The 19,452-nt window shown below is 41.8% G+C and overlaps 1 protein-coding gene across 6 annotated transcripts in view; it reads left to right on the top strand.

Annotated features, from left to right (window-relative positions):
- Positions 1-19,452, top strand: part of SGCD (sarcoglycan delta) — a 556,728-nt gene that overhangs the window by 525,911 nt on the left and 11,365 nt on the right. The gene's annotated exons all lie outside the window — the stretch shown is intronic.

The following is a 19,452-nucleotide window of genomic DNA, read 5'->3' as shown; positions in this document are numbered from 1 at the left end:
GCTTACGGAACACAATTTGGTGAGGTTAAGGACAACATTTTGGTGAGGCAATCTGAGCCTCTGGGGATGCCAGGGGTCAACTGGTCCTGTAAAGCCATTGGCTCCACTAAAGAAAAAGATAGCCATTGAACATTGGCCATGGGGTTGTACCTGAGTTCCATAAAACAGATATTGGCTCACAGATGTCTTGGGGAGGGGCTACATGAAATGTTAATATATAATGATTACCATGGTCAAATGCTGATACATAGAGGATAGGCTGGCTGTGTGAAATGGTGGCATATCCAGATTAGGGTTGCCAACATCCAAGTGGTCGCTGGTGATCTGCTATTACAACTGATCTCCAGGCTATTACAACTGATCTCCTGCTATTACAACTGATCTCCAGGCTATTACAACTGATCTCCAGGCAGAGATCAGTTCACCTGGAGAAAATGGCCATTGTGGAAGGTGGACTGAATGGTATTATACTCCACTGAAGTCCCTCCCTTCCCCAAATCCCACCCTTCTCAGACTCCACCCCCAGAACCTATGGGTATTTCTCAACCCAAAGCTGGCAACTCTAATAAAGATACTGATATATAGGACTCAGGTTTAAGGTAACACACAATGGAATACTCCCTATGTTATGGTCCATTCTTAAGTTAATCCATATGCAGCATGGTACACAACAAAACATAACAGGTCAGATTTTTTTTAAAAAAAGAAAAACTTGTGATGTCCCAAGAAAAAATTGGGTGGTGACAGAGAGTACTACTCTGTTTGTTCGTTCGTTTATATCATTTATACCTCACTTTTCTTCCCACCAGGAAGAACCCAAAGTGCCTTGCATCATTCTCCTTTCCACCATTTTATCCTCACAACAATCCTGTGAGGCAGGCTAGGCTGAGCGTATGGGACTGGTTCAAGGTCAATTAGCAAGCTTCCATAGCAGAGTGGGAATTTGAACCTGGGTTTCCCAGATTGTAGTCCAGGGGTCGGCAACCTTTACCACCCAAAGAGCCATTTGGACCCGTTTTTCATGGCCCCAAAGATCTACCGAGCCGGAGAGGTGGCTCTGCACGGAACCGCCTCCAGTTCAGCCCCTCCACTCACCTTTTTTTCCAGCACTGGAAGGCAGAGGAGCCAGGCAGGGAAACCCCCTCTGCCCAACAAAACAGGCTGCCGCCTGCTTCATGGGGCAGAGGGGGGATGGTGGTTGCAGCCTGCCCGGTGCTGCGGGGATGGCAGAGGGGGGATGGCGGCTGCTCTGGAGGGACATGCCCATGCTACCCTCCGACCTCCATGCTACGCGGAGCCACAGTATAAGGCTGAAAGAGCCGCGTGCAGCTCCGGAGCCGCAGGTTGCAGACCCCTGTTCTAGTCTGACAGTCTAACCACTACACCATACTGGTCTTTTAACTGCTTTGTATGGCTGCAAGATAAATTAAAACTTAATGTCCAGCCTTGCTACTCTTTGTTTGTTTGCTAGTTCTAAAATTACAGTAAACTGTAATCTCTGTGAAAAACATACTACTGACCTGAGATAAATGGTTCAGTTGCTGTGTGAGCTGCTGAGAATTACTAATGTCAGTTCTCTTCTTTTCTTTACTCTGCCTCACCTCACTACAGCCCTGTCCTGTAGGAGTTCTAATTGCATCACTGCCCCTCCTACTGAGAAGGTTTATTCTCAAAAAACTCACTCTATGCTTGCCAAAGGTCTGGGAATAGAAATGGGAGGAATTCATCAGTGAACACTGCACAACAGCTTCTACACCTAGGAACTGGCTTGGAAGTTTCTTGTGATTTAAAATTCTGTTTTACTGAAGCATGGCTGAATTTAAAAATCAAGATGAGGCCAATTGTCTTTACAAGAAGTGCTGTTACTTTAATTGTCAATCTTGCAGTATGGATTAAGTCTTCTGGAACAGGCATTTCCACCTGTCACACTGTTATCACCCAGTTCCTTTCTAAGGTTCAAGTCAGGTGAAGCCAGTGCAAAGTCGCAGTACATTTTATATGTCTTTCATCCTTTTTTTCAGTCAGGCCATTTTGCTTATCCATAGGCATCCAGGAAGAAAAACGTGCCATAAATTCAATGGGAAAGCATAATCCTGTCATACAGAAAATGCCAGAGCCAGTTCCTGACATCATCTGTTCAAAGATCTCAGGTAGAAAGTGTTAGAAAAAGATGTTTCTCTGCCTGAAAACTTCTGAAAAGTCACAGCCAGAGTAAATAATACTGAACTCTATAGACAAGTTCTATTAGTCAGTATAAGCTGTTTATAAGTTCAAATCAGTCAGACTGCAAATACAAACTGTTGACTGGTATACATCATATAGCTTCATTTACAGAAAATAACAGACTTTATTGCTGTTGTCTCTCTTGTGTACATGCACACAAATGTGGCTGGTTTGGCACCTGAAAGGGAATGGGGAAGGATAGCTCCTGCTGCGGCATTTTAGAATCACTTCGAAATGGCGACAGCACTGGTGCCTACCATGAGTTCTCCATCATATTTAAATCCTTAGATGCAGGACATATGAAGCAGCTGCCCCGGGCCCTGCACTGGAGGTCCCCACTACCTTGCAGCTAGTTGCCCTGGCCAAATCCACTACTCTGAAGCAGGCAGCCATGACAGCAGGCAAATGAGCATGCAAGCCAGCAGCTATACCAGCAGGAGCTGGTAATATGGTGTCTATAATAGCCTGTTGATGTTTAACCCATGATCTAAATATAACCTCTTCATATGAAAACAGGCTGTTATTTTGTAAAGAAATGTAAAAATGAAGTAAGCTAAATATTAACATTGTTATTTGATCTGGAACTGCATTGTTATAAATACAAAAACCCTGCAATTCTTTGAACAATGTATTCCTATAAGTTATACATTGTCCGTTCCTCCTGCTTTCTTTTACCCTGCATTGCTAATGCTGTCTCCTTCTCTTTTTCCCCTGAAAATGATTGGCTATTGAGAGCAGTATGCATCTGTGATCAGGAAACCAGCCATTTCAGTCCTAAGGGCTTGCTGCTGCCAACATCCACAGAAAAGGCTTAGTGAAGTGTGAAAACTGACATTTAGTAAATAACACTGACACCTCTCATTTTCCTGAGGGTGCTGCATGAAATAAAATGGGTCTGAAACAAAATGTTTGGTCAGTCCAGGCATTCAATGTTTCATGTCTCATTACTGAAGTTAATTAAAACAGGAGCAACAAGTCAACGCCTGATTAAATAAGATGGTTAATGAAGGCTTTATTTAGCTGAATTGACTCTGGGCAGAACAAATACACCACTGTTGTATCACTATGTCAAAAGTCTTTGAACTGGTCTTCAAACATGTAATCAGATAGCTGACTGCTAAGAGAGTCAAGAGCTGTTAAAGTGGATAGGCATCATCTGACTATGCATGTTTAACAGGAATTCACATACAGATATTATTCACCCATATCAGTAGCTATATTAAGTTCATCTTCGTGGGTCCACTGGCAGATTCTGGAGGTGATTCTTTGTCTTAACTGTGTTCTCTTTCCAAGGACTGCAGATTGTCCTCCGATCGCCATTCCACCTCCTGGCACCAGAACAGATCCCACCATAGCCATTCTTCATCTTGTTGGCATCAAACGTCTCAAAGCCATTCTCAATCCCACTCTGCTTTCAGTGTCACTTGACCTGCACCATCACCTTTGTCAGCTGCTTGCATGATGCTGGTGATTGATCTTGCAGCAAGTCTCTTTCCATGTAATTCTAATGCATCCTACTTATTCTCAAAAAACTCTCAAGGGAATACTGGACACTGTGTGTAACAGACTTCTCTCTGTGGTACACCTCTGAAGATGCCAGCCACAGATGCAGGTGAAATGTTAGGAACAAGATCTACCAGGCCACAGTCACACAGCCCTGAAAACCCACAACAACCAAGGAGATACTGTCTTCAGCTTTAAAGTCTGTGACTTCTGGAGGTTTGCCACCACCTCTCGCCTCATCTGCAGATCTGGTGTGCCACTTCCAGCTGTCACCTCAGCACTGGCGATCCAGCCATTGACCTCCTTAGAAGTGGCTCCTTGGCACCAGTACTCATATTATTACCCCCTCCTTCATACATCTTCCACCTGATCTTTGGCAGAGTTGGGGGAAAAGACTTGGCAAACCATCTTTTTCTGATGCATTGGTCTCTTCTTGATCCCCTTTTCGGTGCTGGGATCTGCGCAGAACATGGACACCTAGTTGTCGTTGACGCTGGTGGCATTTGTCATCTCCTGCAGCTTCTCCTCCATCTAGGCATCAATGCACTGCTTGGCATTCCTCAAGGAGTCATTCAGTGTCTTCCCATGGTTCCTGGGGAGAAGCTGTTCGCTCAGCCACTCATGCTTCATGAGATTGCTGCTCTTGTTCTCAGCATTGAGGGTTTTGCTTGGTGCAGTTGGTATCGAGGCATAGTTCTCCATGTAGTGATTCTCAACATCGGGATCGCCACAGGGTGTCCTCCAGGACAGCAAGATCTCCATCTACTTCACCTCAAGTCCAATGAGACTCTTTGCCTCTGAGATGGCCGGTGTTGTCTGTGCCTTCTCCTGATTTTAGGTCATTCTCGGGGGGCAAATCTCCCCCTTCTGCCCCTCAACCCAAGGTTACCATGGGAGAATCTCTAGCAGTATCATCTACTGATGACCTCTGTATGTTTTCTGAACAGTTGATTCAAATGAAAAAGGCCTTGAATTTAACTTTTCATGCCGCTCTTCACTGATCCCATCACTTATGTTTTTTACTCCCTTGATAATGATCCAATTGTGTTACCCTTAATGGAAAATTTTCTGGACATTGTATATACTAACTGGTCCAAACCTGCCATTGTCTCCTCTTCCAATAGGTGACTTGAGAATTTGCACTGTGTCCAGAAAGAGGCTTGTGATTTCTTATTCATCCATCTCCAGCCCAATTCAACATAGTTAAAACGATACCCACTAAAAGTAAAGGGGCTACATCTCCTCAGGATAAAAAGGGGCAGAAATTGAATTGGGTAGGATGTAAACAGTATTCATCGACTGCCCTTTACATGAGAGTGTCCAGTCTTATCGCCCTTATGTCACATTACCACATACACTTGTGGGACCATCCGTCTTCTGTTGTTTCCTGGGGAGCAAAAATTCATACTTAAAATCATGCAACAGGAGGGTTGGATACTTGGGAAGCAGCAGATTAATGGGGCTCATCATCTGGTTGATACCACCACCAAGGCGACTGTCTCTTCCATCATCATCAGATCTCATGCCTGGTTGAGGTGCTCTGGTCTGCTGGTTGATACTAAAAATCAAATTGGGAGCTTGCAGAGTTGTTCCATCGAGCCTTTGGGGAGGCCAGCCACAGATTGCCTGCCTCCTCTTGACGCCCCTGCATTGTATTTGTACCATCTCCAGCATTGCTGGTACTTCAGTCGATCATCTTCGGCGCTGCTGGCCCCCTCCCAGCCTTGGGACCAGATGCCATAAATAAACAAATACATAATATAATTTCAATTCAATTTTATGTGGATGCTGCTATGTACATTTTAAGGGTTTTAATGTTAATGTTTATATTTATATCTATTGTTTTATCGGCCTTGTTTATGAGCTCTGTACACCGCTCAGAGCCCTCCGGGGGTTGGGCGATCTATGAATTATTGTTGTTGTTGTTGTTGCTGTTGTTGTTGCTGTTGTTGTTGACAACAACAACAATAACAATAATAACAACAACAATAACAACAACAACAACAACAACAGCAACAACAAAGGAGCAGGGGTACAAAAGATCAACTCCTGACAGACAAAATGATAATGGAAAACTGCAAGAATCGAAGAACAAATTTGCATATGGTCTGGATGGATAACAAGAAGGCATTTGACTCACTGCACCATAGTTGGATCATGAAATGCTTGGAAACAATTGGCGTCAGCAGAAACATTCGAGTATTTGCTGAAAAAGCGATGAGACAGTGGAAAACTGAACTGACAGTCAGAAATGAAAACTTCGGAACAGTCAACATTAAGCGAGGAATTTTCCAAGATGATTCACCATTGCCTTTACTGTTTATCATTGCCATGATCCCACTAACAGTAATTTTAAAGAAAACAAAGTTGGGCTATCAAATGGCCAAAGACTCAGAAAAAATCTCACATTTGCTGTACATGGATGATTTGAAGCTGTATGGGAAATCAGACACAGAAATCCAGTCACTAATAGTCCGAATATTCAGCACAGACATTTCAATGGAGTTTGGCCTGGAAAAATGCGCTACCGTGGCAATAAAAAGGGGCAAAATCACCAAGAGTGATGGGATTGAAATGCCTGATGGCCAACTCATCAAGTGCAACCAAGAGGCAGCTTATAAATACCTTTTGCCGTTGGATAACATCAGAAGCACCAGGGCAGAAGTGAAGAAGACTGTGTTATTTATTGTCAGCAGAGAGTACACCAGAGGGGGGGGGGTCAGGAAAAGAATTTTAAAAATCCTAAATTAAGCGGTGGGGATACCATCAAGGTCCTACATCCCAACACCTGGGCCACTTCCCGATCATCAGGTACACTGCTGGAATCATCAGCACTGGACACAGGATGAGTTGGATGCATTGGATAGAAAAAACTTCGGGAAGCTTATGACAATGCACCATGCTTTACACCCACGCAGTGATACTGATAGATTATACCTTCCCCGGAGATCTGGTGGCAGAGGCTTACTGCAAGTACAGCAAACAGTGGAGGAGGAGAAGCATGCACTGGCCGATTATGTGAAGGAAAATGAAGAACAGGCATTGATTGAAGTGAAGAACAGACATTTGCTGCAAACCCAGAAAACCAAACAAGAATACAGAAAAAATGTGATTAAAATGAGGACTGAAAGCTGGCACAACAAAGCACTGCATGGCCAATTTCTGGAGGAAATCAAGGACAGGGTAGACAACAAAAAGACCTGGCTGTGGTTAACAACTGGTACTTGAAAAAGGAAACTGAATCCCTGATTTTAGACGCTCAAGAGCAAGCCATTAGAACAAATTCGATCAAGGCCAAAATCGAAAAATCCTCAGATGATGCAAAATGCAGATTGTGCAAAGAAGCTGATGAAACTGTAGATCATGTCCTCAGCTGCTGCACAAAGATTGCCCAGACTGAGTACAAAGACACAACTCAGTGGCCAAGATGATCCATTGGAATTTATGCAAGAATTACAACATAAGAACAGCTAAGAACTGGTGGGAACATTGTTCAGAGAAAGTAATGGAAAATGAGAAGGTCAAGATCCTGTGGGACTTTCTAATACAAAGGGACAAAGTGTTGAAACACAATACACCAGACATCACTGTGATCAAGGACAAGAAAGTGAGCATCATCGACATAGCAGTCCCCGGTGACAGCAGGGTCATTGAAAAAGAACACGAGAAGGTCACTAGATACCATGATTTGAAAATCAAGCTTCAGCGTCTATGGCACAAACTAGATGAGGTCGTCCCAGTGGTAATCGGCACACTGGGTGCCATCCAAAAAACACTAGGGCAGCACTTGAAACATCTTCGAATTGACAAAATTAGCATTGGTCAAATTCAGAAGGCAGCCCTGCTGGGATCTGCACAAATACTACGCTGATACATTACAACTTCCTAGGCCTCTAGGTGAAGCTCGAATTGTAATGAAGGCCAACAACCAGTATATCAAGGACATCAACACTCCAGGAGTGGTACATCACAGTATCTTTCTTCTAATATGGGAGCAGCAGTGGCATAGTGGTTAAGAGCAGGTGCATTCTAATCTGGAGGGACCAGGTTTTGATTCCCCACTCTGCCACTTGAACTGTGGAGGCTTATCTGGGGAATTCAGATTCGCTTGTGCACTCCCACACATGCCAGCTGGGTGACCTTGGGCTACTCACAGCTTTTCGGAGCTTTCTCACCCCACCCACCTCACAGGGTTTTTGTTGTGAGGGGGGAAGGGCAAGGAGATTGTAAGCCCCTTTGAGTCTCCTACAGGAGAGAAAGGGGGGGATATAAACTCTTCTTCTTCTTCTAATAAATCAGATGAAACTATATTAAGGCAGGCCAGGTGAAAGCTATTCTGGTTTTGGGAATCAATAAATATCTAAATAATTTGACAACACCAGTCTCTTGTTCCTGAAATAATGGGTTTTTGCAGCAGAACTTAAATGGTGCTGAAGTTTGATGTTCTTATATTCAGACTTAGCTTTGGAATAAACTTGCCTATTAAGCTACTGTCATGACCTGGATAGTCTAAAGCAGGTGTCTGCAGCCTGCGGCTCTCCAGATGTTTATGAACCAATTGGTTATGCTGGCAGAGGCTGATGGGAATTGTAGTTCATGAACATCTGGAGAGCCGCAGGTTGCAGTCCCCTGGTCTAAAGCTAGCCTGATTTCATCATACCTCAAAAGCTAAGCAACCTTGGCAAGTCTTTGGATGAAGACCTTCAAGGAATACCAGGGTCATGACCCAGAGGCAGGTTATGGCAAACCACCTCTGAAGTCTTTTTGCCTTGAGACCTCCACCAGAAATTGCCATATGACCAAAAAAAAGCTACTAGGAGAATATGTAATAGAGTGTAGTTTCTCTGAAAGGGTTTTTTTATTTTGGCTGAACTGAATCTGTTACTGTTAAAGGTGCAAAATTCACAGGAGAGAAAAAAATTAAACCTGTTTTTAGTGCAAAACTGTATATGCAGTAGGACATTGCAAGTGTGGCTCTCAGAAATTTAGTAGGATTTCAGAAGATCTGAAGTTAGCATATGTACATATGCCATATAGTGACTGTGTAGTAACCTTGGCCACAAAGACATGGGTACCTGAAGGAATGTATTGGCCTCCTCTGGGATAGAAAATTTTCCCAAAGCAAAGACATTTTTCTGTGCATTCCCAATCACAGCCTTAATCTGAGTGTGTCAAGACCCAGATGAATGAAAAACCACACCTACATATTTGAAACCATGTTAGCTGTTCAACAGTATTCACTCTAATCTTCCATTTATGCTTAGATCATCCTCTGGTAAACAATGATTTTGGATTTGCTATAGTTAATAGTCAAGAGATCATAATCACAATACGATACAAGAGCCCATGCCTTACACCTGTATTGGTGTGGGAGAGCAGAACTGTTTAGCATAAGACTGAAACTAGTCTAGAAGCCGCTTGGGGGAACAAAAGCTGAAGTCAGATAAACTATTAACCATTGAGTTCGCTATTGATTTGCCTTAAGGTTGCTTTTTGGTGGTTGTCAGCCTCATTATTTTTATCATTTTCAGTGTTAAAGTCAATATGAAATCTCACCATTCACCTGCAGGGCAGAGCTGTACTCAGTTCTACTGTATGTTCATTACTAAATTTTACTGTTGTGAATGAATTTGGCAGAAGTGTCAGTTGCTCTATATGCCTCTGTTTAATCACAAATTTCAGTCAGCTGTGCTATCATGATGGACATGGGGTAATGAAAGGTATAATATGGCGTGAATAAGAAAGGTTGCCTGCCGGTATGAAGCCTGCATTGGACAAGGGGATGGGTGGGCAGTGTCACAAGACCAGGAATGGGGCACTGCCCGCCTGTCTGTCTTTTTTCCAGATACTCAAAAAATGCTGTTTTCCAAATATTTTATTGAAAAAACAGAAAATAAAAAATGTTTTAATACATAGAATTCTCAGTTACAGCATTATTACAAGCATGTTCTTTGTTGCAGACATGGGATCAGGAATTGCTTTCTCCTGCCCCGCTTAGATCAGAATCTCTTTGTTCTCTCCTTTTGGTTCTCAGGTAAACTCTGTTTCCTGTCCCCACCCCCCACCCCAAAAATCAACCTCTCTGATGTACAACCATTTGGCCACTAGCTTCCTTTGTGTAATTTATTCAAATCATTTAGGCTTCCTATATGGAGATCAAAGGTCCTTGTCAGGCTAGTGTGAATCTGCCTGATACTGTAACCAGAACAACATCTTCACAGGCAGGCAGAATGGCAATGGGGATATGGATAGGCAGATTGGTGAAGTGGGAGTGGGAGTGGGAGTGGGCAGGCAGAGCAGCAAGGAGAGGGATGGGTGGGCAGAATAGTGAAGAGTTTGGCCACAGATGGGGTCACAGCCAAATGTGACACTGAGGAATCCAAGTTCCCATGTAATGAGTTGGTGTGGGACTGTAACTTGGGAGGAGGAAGGACAAGGTTTCCACCCCACACCGCTTTCCTGAAGCATACCAACCAATTGTCCCTGTTATGGTGGTTGAGCCAACCAGTGGCCCAACCTGTCCCATTGCCAAATATAATATCTAGTTTGAGCCTCAGATCAGGAAAACAGCTACTATATGCACCCTTTTTAACTTGGGACCATTTTTTTGTTTTTGCTTTAAGATTTACCTTCTGTGTTCTGTCAATGGTGGGTAGCATCAAGAGAATACCTTCTGATTTAAAATGATTGACTGCTAATTCAGCATAAGGACACTTTTCTGCACTGATGCAGAGATTTCAAGAAGTCCAAGTCTTTGAGTTGTTTTAATTAAGTCACTCTGGCACATTAAAATTCTCAATGAGCATCCGTGGTGGTATTTTCTCTTTTACATATCAGAGGGCAAAACCTCAGCATATTAGTAGGCTCTTAAAAAGAATAAATTCGAGTTTAACAGATTACAACTGAAACGGGGCTTTTTAATTATCTGTATTTGCTTCCCTCTGTTGAGTTGCATCTGGTTTCAAACACCAGGTCAGAACAAGGTGACTCAGAATTCATCTGCACCTGAGTCCTGAGTTTTATTATGGATTTGCAGAATAACTGTAGGAAACTGAGGTGATTAAGTCTGTCAAACAGAAGAACATGTTATGATAAACCCCAGGATTTATCACTGGATACTAAGATAATAATGCATCTTTGTTTACACCCATAATTAATATTGTCGAGGAAAGTATGCTCAAAAGCTTGTATAAGTAAGATTTATCTCCATTGAATGGGATTACAATTGTATGTCACCATTCAAACCGTAACTGGTGCATTTCATTAGGACATAATTGAAAAGGAGATTTATGTCAGTGCCAGGGAATAAATAATCCTGATAAATATTTTATTGTGGGCCATAATATCTAGGATATGTTTTCAAAGGTTCTCTTTAATGACTTACATTATATTATTTTTATGAGGGTCACAACTGATTTTGCTGCTCTCTGACAAGCTTGCTCTGTGTCCGCTTTCTAAATTTATAATGTGGGTAAAAGTTCACAGTGGCCTTTGTTAACTAGATTAAGACCAGTGCCTTTTTCATGAAATGGGGAGAGCATCCATCCCATCTTGACTTATGCTGTCCTTTTTATCACATCCCTCCTAACCAATTTTAGTGGGGGGGGGGTTGGGGGGGTTTTAGTTTGAAAGGCTGTTCCCTCCCCTGTCTCTTCCCTTGCTACTGTTGAATCCATGTCATCACACACAGGTCACACAAACAGAGACACTGTCTGGGTCACATGTGCAGATGCACACACAGAATGGATGGCTGTTTTTTTCACGTCTCCCTTCCTTGTTTCCAAAAAAACTTTTACTAATCTGGACTTTAAATTCTTCCCAAAGAGATGGCATGTTTTCACTCTTTGCTGTAAAATCAAACCTTTCCAGCCAAAGAGGACTTTTCTAAGCCTGGATGACTTCTCAACATTGGTCATTCACCATAACTGTCATTCCCTATCTGCCTCATGTGCTTCTTACTTTTTTCCACAGAGTTTCTAGAAATTCATGGAGAAGCACAGCATAACTTCTGGATTTTCCCCAGAAGTGATGTAACACTATTTCTTTCCTCCTACCAGCCACCAGAATACTGGTGGGCAACAGGAACTGGAGGCAGGAAATCTCTCACCTCCACCAGGCACAGAACAAACCTATCAGAGATTAATCCTTTTCGGTAGTGGTACTGCTGGGGAAGATTGAGTGGTGATGAATTTATATTCTTTTATATGCCCAGTTCCATTTTCCCAACCTTTTAGTTTCTCCATCCTTCATGCAGTTTTATCAGTTCAGCTTTTTATAGCACTGTTATTTTAGAAGGCTATTTCTTTCCTTTTATGTTGGTTGTTTTTTAAGGTTTTTAAGATCATTATTCCCATTTTAATTCATTACTGTTAAAGTTATTTTGTCTCTTCACATTTTAACTGTTTTGACTGCTGCTTGAAACTATTCCAATGTTCAATTTTGTCACCTTTGTGCAGCATTTTATTACATATAGGCCAGTTACCCACTGGCATAGAGGCATGCAATGCAACGGGGAAAAATCTTGCCCTGATGCGCTACCTGTTTGCAGCGTGCCAAGAAAGAAGGTGCATCAGGGAGGCACATCAGGGAAAACTAGAGTACTTCTGGTCCAACTTTTCTACAGGTATCTGTAGAGCAGGGCGAAGCCTGGGAATGCCAGCAGTGGGTAATTGGCTCTAGTCTGTGAAGTGTTATTGTTTTTAGTGTTAACACACTGTAAGTCATGTGGTGATATATGTGGTAACTGGAGAGACAGGGCACAAATGTGTGAATCCTGGACTTACCTGGGGCCCTGTTTGTGGGCCCACAGGAACCTGGAGAAGGCAATTAGTGAAGTCTCAGAACCTACAGACAGCAGTGTCATCAAACAACAACATGGGAGGACTTTGCAGCTGCACAGGCTTCCCAGTACTCCTCCTTCTGCTCTGGTCCATGTGGACTCCCTGGGCACTTTGTTCCTTCCAGTACAGTCTGGTGGGGCTGGAGGGGTGGGGCAAGGGCTGGCAGATTGCAGTAAGGGAGTTCTCCCTCTGGTCTGCCAGCCCTGGATATAGTTGGCCCTATTGTGCCACCTGAAGTCAGTTGGATCCCAGCTTTCAGCTTTCAGCAAGGTTATACTATACAGTATTGTCACCAACTGTATATGATTGTACTTGCAATTATGTGGCTTTATGGAACATATGATTGATGGTACCTATATGTGGGTTCCCACAAGATGCGGGCAACAAAACTAGAGGTGCTGTGAATTCATGGTGAGCCGGTTCAGTGATAAAATTACCAGGTTAAACAGCTGCCATCACTTTTAAGTTGATCCTTAGAGCTGTTATCTTGTCAACTGTCACCTTGAAAAGCTGTCAAACTGCTTTGTGATTGTGAGGTATCTGTAGAGATGGACTCTGTCATACCTCTACATCTGTTCAGTAGATTAAATTGATTCTCTACCAATATCATGGATGATCAAGTCAGGTAATTAAATGATGGGGGATGGTATACTACTATAAGGTTGTACAAAATACCTGTGGACAGCATAACCTCAATAGTAACATTGACCTAAAAACACCAAATGGTAAAACTTTTAAAAAGATGGTGTTTACAATAACTTGTGGAGTGATTAATTTGTTTGTTGCTCAGCATGCAGAGCAGCAAGGACAGTCTGTAGAGGAGAGGAAAACTAAGACTCAGGCAGTGTAAAAATGTACATGGGTGAAATGTTGCTGATTATACTGTAATGTTTTGTTTGAATATGCCAAAGTATATTTGTCAAGCCTGACAAACAAAGCTGATCTGCTCCCAAACAGCCTATCAGAAAATTGATTTTTTTTCCTGCACAACCAGAATGTAAACTAAACTTGTGGGAGTTCAAGCACAGCTTGAACACAACTTCAAAATAGACACTGCGGGCAATTTGATCTGCTGCTCTAACATGATCGTGTGATTCCTAAGACCTTTAGGGCACACTGACACATGCAAGGGAGCAAAGCTCCTCTGAATCATGTTTCATATGTAGACCTTTCCTAACCTGAGAGGCAATTAATGACATTTTGGATTGATCACACTACTCTGTCATATCTTGTATAAAAGGGTTTTGGGTCAATATATGGAATGCAAAGGCTAAAAGAAATTTCCATTACAAAGTATCTCCTCTCTTAACCCAATAACCTTTTCCAGGAGAAATATGTGTTCATTTCCTATTAGGGAAATTTTCTCTGTTAACAGTAAGCAAACAGTGAGGTCCAAATCAGAATGCATTTATTGCTGTAATTTCTTAAAACCTAAGGCATGTTGGATAATTAACTTCTGATCGATGGGGACAAATAATTACATTTTCTCTTGGGTGGAGAAGGGGTTATAATTGGTTCTTTGGAAGATAATACGTAAATATCAGAATCTCAAAGTTGTGTTACTATGCATAGAAATTCCATTGATTTTAACAAAACAAAAATCACATTCCTAGTCCAAGGTAGTAGTTAGTTGGTAACATATTGATCTAAGTTTTCTGAACGTAACTATTACCAATTAAGGTGAAACTTAGGTGCTAATTGTGGCTAATTTTTGTGCCCAATAGGAATTGTTCAAGTTGGTGAGAAATAATTTGGAGCTTAAGAAATAATAGCTCGAAGTTGTGGCAATGCATATTGTAAATTCAATGCTCAGGACCTGCCAAGATAGTAAATAAATTAATGTACATATATCAACATATAGCAACATTGATAAAGCAATACAGACCAATGCAATCCTTTTCTGTTAGAGCAGTGAATCAGAAATAGTTCCTTATGCAGCTGAGCAATAAAAAGAAGGAAAAGAAAATACCATAAGCACTCATGTGTCAACACAACATCCTTTACTAGAAAGAACCTGGTGGTGTGACCAGGAGGACCTCTGACGTAAGCATACTTGAGAGAACTCTGCAGATGTGAGTTGGAGTCCCCTCCTGCATTTCCTTTTTTAATAACACCACTCCAGATAAAATGTGTACATGCTTAAAGGTAATTTAGTCAGAAAAGATCATGCCAGTGCCCAGAATATCTCTCCCATGAAGGTTTATGTCTTGAAGTGGGCAAGACTCAAAAGCACCAGCCTTTTGCAAATCAAGGAAAATATACATCCTTGGAACAAACAATAGGAACAAACAATAGCACATTAATACAGCATTCTTATCACCTTATCCACCCTGGGAAAAGGCACCATAGCCACTGTCAATCAGAGTCCATGGGAATGGATACCACCAAGGGAAATTCTGATAAGAAGACAAAGGTCATCTTTGGGCCAGCAACACAGTGAACAGCAGAAAAATAGAAGGAAGAAAACCCCTTGAGAGAGAGGACACGTCCTTGAGAGCAGTCTTCTGTGGCAAGCCATAGGGCATCAGGATTCCTGTGGCTGCCTTGGAATTTACACTAGTCATGTGAAAGACAATAGAGGCATGGAAGACAACAGAGGAAGCCATAGGGCAGCAGTGAAGCACAAGCCTAACAGATGCAGAGTTGCTTTTTCAAGTCCTACTGGGAAGCACAGAAAACAGTCACAGCTCAGGCAAAAATGAGATTTTGCCCATTTTTTTTGCCCACTGGGGATGAGCCTCCATGGATCCCCGTTATTTTAGCATGAGCCCGACAAACCATCTTCCTGCTTTGTTCATGGGGCACATTATTTTCATTTGCTCCCATTCAGCCCCTCAATCTCTGCACCATCTCCATAGTTGTTTATACATTTATTTTAGTCTGTATGAATTATCAGATGCCTGCATTGATCCTGGGGAGTATTAAAGTTTTAAAGCCTTGGTCTCCTTCTTGCAAGACTATACTTATGTCCATCTTCTCATTCCACTCCTGACCTCCCAGTGTGTGTTGCAGTCTGAAAACAGGTGAAGCTGGTAATAAGCAGGGGATATGAACTCATCCCTATCTACAAACTCTAATAACACACTGTATGATGCTTAGAAGAGCTGTCCTTGATTACTTAGCATTCCAAGCTGCTGCACCATTGCTTGAGGGTGAGGTGTGAGGCATTTTCATTCTCCATAGAGTCAATGAGGATTTTTAAAGATATGTCAGGGTTCTTGCTGGTGTTGTCTTGGTGTGGGAGGAATGACTGAGGCTGATAAAACATAAACTGCCAATTAAGGCCTGTTGTTCCTTTGACATATACCTGATGCCACTCATTCATACACTGACACCAACGTTGCACCATTCTGATGCTTTTATCAACAGATATCCACCCTGCCAACATTTTTTTAGGATAAACTGGCACATTCTCAAGATATGCAAAGGTTGAGCTTAGTTATAATCCTAAACCATTCAAAGACAGAGCTTAGGACTGCACTGTAAAGCAGTCAAAGTCTGGAAATTTTTGACTACTTTCCAATATTTATTTCAGCTCCACTTGGGAAAACAATGAAAGCCCCAGCACCTGTGCTGATAGAGGTTGGAGTGCTGTGGAAAATATGATCTCAGCTGCTGTCCCCATTTTTGAAGTGATTAATGGGGTTGCATATGATGCAGGAAATGAAAACTAGAAATCTGGATAAGTAATGACTGCTCCAAGAGAATGAATTCCTCTGAAACTACAGAACAAACTGATATGCTGACCTCCAGTAAATTACTCTGAGAGTTTTTAAACAAACTGGGAAATAAAGTTTGCTCTTTTGTTGATGGATGTTTCAGTGATAATGTGAATATACTTCATTGGGAGATACATGGATGTTTTTGACAGTTTGGTTTTAGAACATAAGAACAAAAGAACTAGCCTGCTGGATCAGACCAGAGTCCATCTAGTCCAGCACTCTGCTACTCGCAGTGGCCCACCAGGTGCCTTTAGGACATCACGTGCAGGATGTGAAAGCAATGGCCTTCTGCTGCTGCTGCTCCTGAGCTCCTGGTCTGCTAAGGCATTTGCAATCTCAGATCAAGGAGGATCAAGATTGGTAGCCATAGATCGACTTCTCCTCCATAAATCTGTCCAAGCCCTTTTTAAAGCTATCCAGATTAGTGGCCATAACCACCTCCTGTGGCAGCATATTCCAAACACCAATCACACGTTGTGTGAAGAAGTGTTTCCTTTTATTAGTCCTAATTCTTCCCCCCAGCATTTTCAATGAATGCCCCCTGGTTCTAGTATTGTGAGAAAGAGAGAAAAATTTCTCTCTGTCAACATTTTCTACTCCATGCATAATTTTATAGACTTCAGTCATATCCCCCCCTCAGACATCTCCTCTCCAAACTAAAGAGTCCCAAACGCTGCAGCCTCTCCTCATAAGGAAGGTGCTCCAATCCTTCAATCATCCTCATTGCCCTTCTCTGCACTTTTTCTATCTCTTCAATATCCTTTTTGAGATGTGGCGACCAGAACTGAACACAGTACTCCAAGTGCGGTCGCACCACTGCTTTATATAAGGGCATGACAATCTTTGTAGTTTTATTATCAATTCCTTTCCTAATTAACCCCAGCATAGAGTTTGCCTTTTTCACAGCTGCCATGCATTGAGTTGACATTCCCATGGAACTATCAACTAAGACACCCAAACCCCTTTCCTGGTCTGTGACTGATAGCACTGACCCTTGTAGCGTGTATGTGAAGTTTAATGGTTTTAATGGTGGAGTATTCTAGAGATGATTATGAAAGACGATATAGGAAAGCAAAGCAGTACTAAAATACTGCCCACTAAGAATGGTTGACACAAAAGGCAAGCAGACAAGTTAATAATATGCTCAGTGACCTTTGACTGGTAGATTGGTCTCTGCAACTGGAGCCAAGTTTGATTACTCCACTAACACCAGTATCATGTTCCTTTTGTTTTTGTTTTTTGTTCCCTTTAAAAGAACAAGGAAAACAAAAGAATTCCTGATATTGTCTCTGTTAGAATTTTTGCTTGGAAGTGTTTTTAATATCTTATTGATAGCTCTGTAAAGGAAGTAGGAGAGCATTACTGTGCAAATCTAAGCAGAGTTACAGTTTTCTAATTGAAATCAATGGCCTTAGAAGGGTGCAACTATGTTTAGGATTGCACTGTAAGTGCCACAAGAAGAGCTGATTACTTATAGATGTGTTTAAAATATTACTCATTAGCCCTGGCTTTTTTGAAAGAAATATCTTCCATAAGATGAATGGTCTACATTATCAAGGCCATATGCAACAATATTGCACAAAATAATTAAATGTAATATGTTTTAATATTGGATATTATAATTAAAGGGAGATATGTAGGAGGTAGCTTACTTAGGAGTAGCTTGTTCAAATACATTTAAAGATTCAGAGTTGGCATCTCATACTTAGCAGGATTCACAGAAGATGTGGACAGCCAGGGGGCTTGACTAAGAGTGGGGAGAACTAAGATCCAGTTACTTGAAGCTCACTGAATAGCTTTTGGACACTCACTCACACACACACACACACACTGTCTCTTTCAGATTTAACCTATCTCACAAAATTGTTGTTAAAAAGCATGTATACCACCTTGAGCATCTTGGGAAGAGTGCCAGAATGTATGTATAAGTGGAGAAAGTACTCTTTATACTGGTTTCTCTGAGGTGGTTTTGTAGCTTTGGTTATTGAGTTTATCACTGTTTTTTTAAGTATGAGTGAATGATTTGGCCACGAGGCGGAAAAGAGCTGATGCTCTTTCAAACTGTTTATTCTTTGTCTCCTGTGTTCATCTTGTGTTCATAGTTTATCTGTCTCTGTGTAAAAGAGACACACAATCAGCAGGTGCATGAATAGAAGTAGACAGGCAAGGTTTAAAGGAAAGTTAAGATGAGACATGGAGTAAAATTGCCTGTTGTGTGCTGGAACCCTTGCATTACCTTCCAGCAGTCTGATTGCAAGGAAAGTGTCCATAAGACTTCAGTGAAAGGATGCGGGCATGAGCCAGATTCAAAGCTGAGAACCCATTTTATCACTAACAAATAACATGGGCATATAATTCAACACAAATAGACACTTCCTTGGTTATAACTGAAAGCTGTTCCCGTACCATGGTAGTTCTCAGAATCACACCCTTGTTTGTTCTGTCGTAATAATGTGTAATTTTGCTCACAATTCCAAGATGTATTTGTAGGCATATGTTTTTGTAGCCAGACATGGAAGAAAGGGAAGTGAGAAAAGGAAGTGAGAAATAAGCAGAGTTTAAGGCTATCAATGGTAGTTCTCCCCTTGTTCCAAAGGGAAATGAGAATTAACATGGGACTAAGTTATCCCTTGCTTTTTGACACACTTATTACAGCTCTCCAGTCTCTAGAGTTCTGCTAGCAGCTCCATTTCATTCCTTTATCCCACAGTTATTTGACAGGACTTGTTCATTATTTCTCTGCCTGCACCATTGCTTGTTGTTGCTGGAGGCACTGTTGAATGAGGAAAACAGCAAGCTGCAAGAAAGCCACAGATGGTTATTTGGATGCCAGTAAAACTGTTGGGGACATAAACTTGCACTTTGCCCATGGTTTCTATGTAGGCGCAGACTAAGAGTTATTAGACTAAAGGAGAAATCCTAATCAGGTCTACTCAGTATTTTACTTAAGCGGGTTTGCTCCCAGAAAAGTGTTCTTAGGGCTGCTCTGTAAGAGATGTCTGCCTGACCAAAAATTAGGCAACACTGTTCTAATCAGTCTTCTTACATTTGCTAGAATGAATGTGTAGTTTGCAGATGTTGGCCATTTATGCATACATTACTTACCCCATGGCTGTTTGCTTCACAGAGGGGTTTTACTGTGGTTTTTTGTTTATGCAAGGATT

Source organism: Sphaerodactylus townsendi, linkage group LG03 (assembly GCF_021028975.2).
Source record: "Sphaerodactylus townsendi isolate TG3544 linkage group LG03, MPM_Stown_v2.3, whole genome shotgun sequence".
Classification (NCBI taxonomy): Eukaryota; Metazoa; Chordata; class Lepidosauria; order Squamata; family Sphaerodactylidae; genus Sphaerodactylus; species Sphaerodactylus townsendi.
The sequence above is the reverse complement of the archived record's forward strand: the minus strand, read 5'-3'. Positions and strand labels throughout refer to the sequence as shown.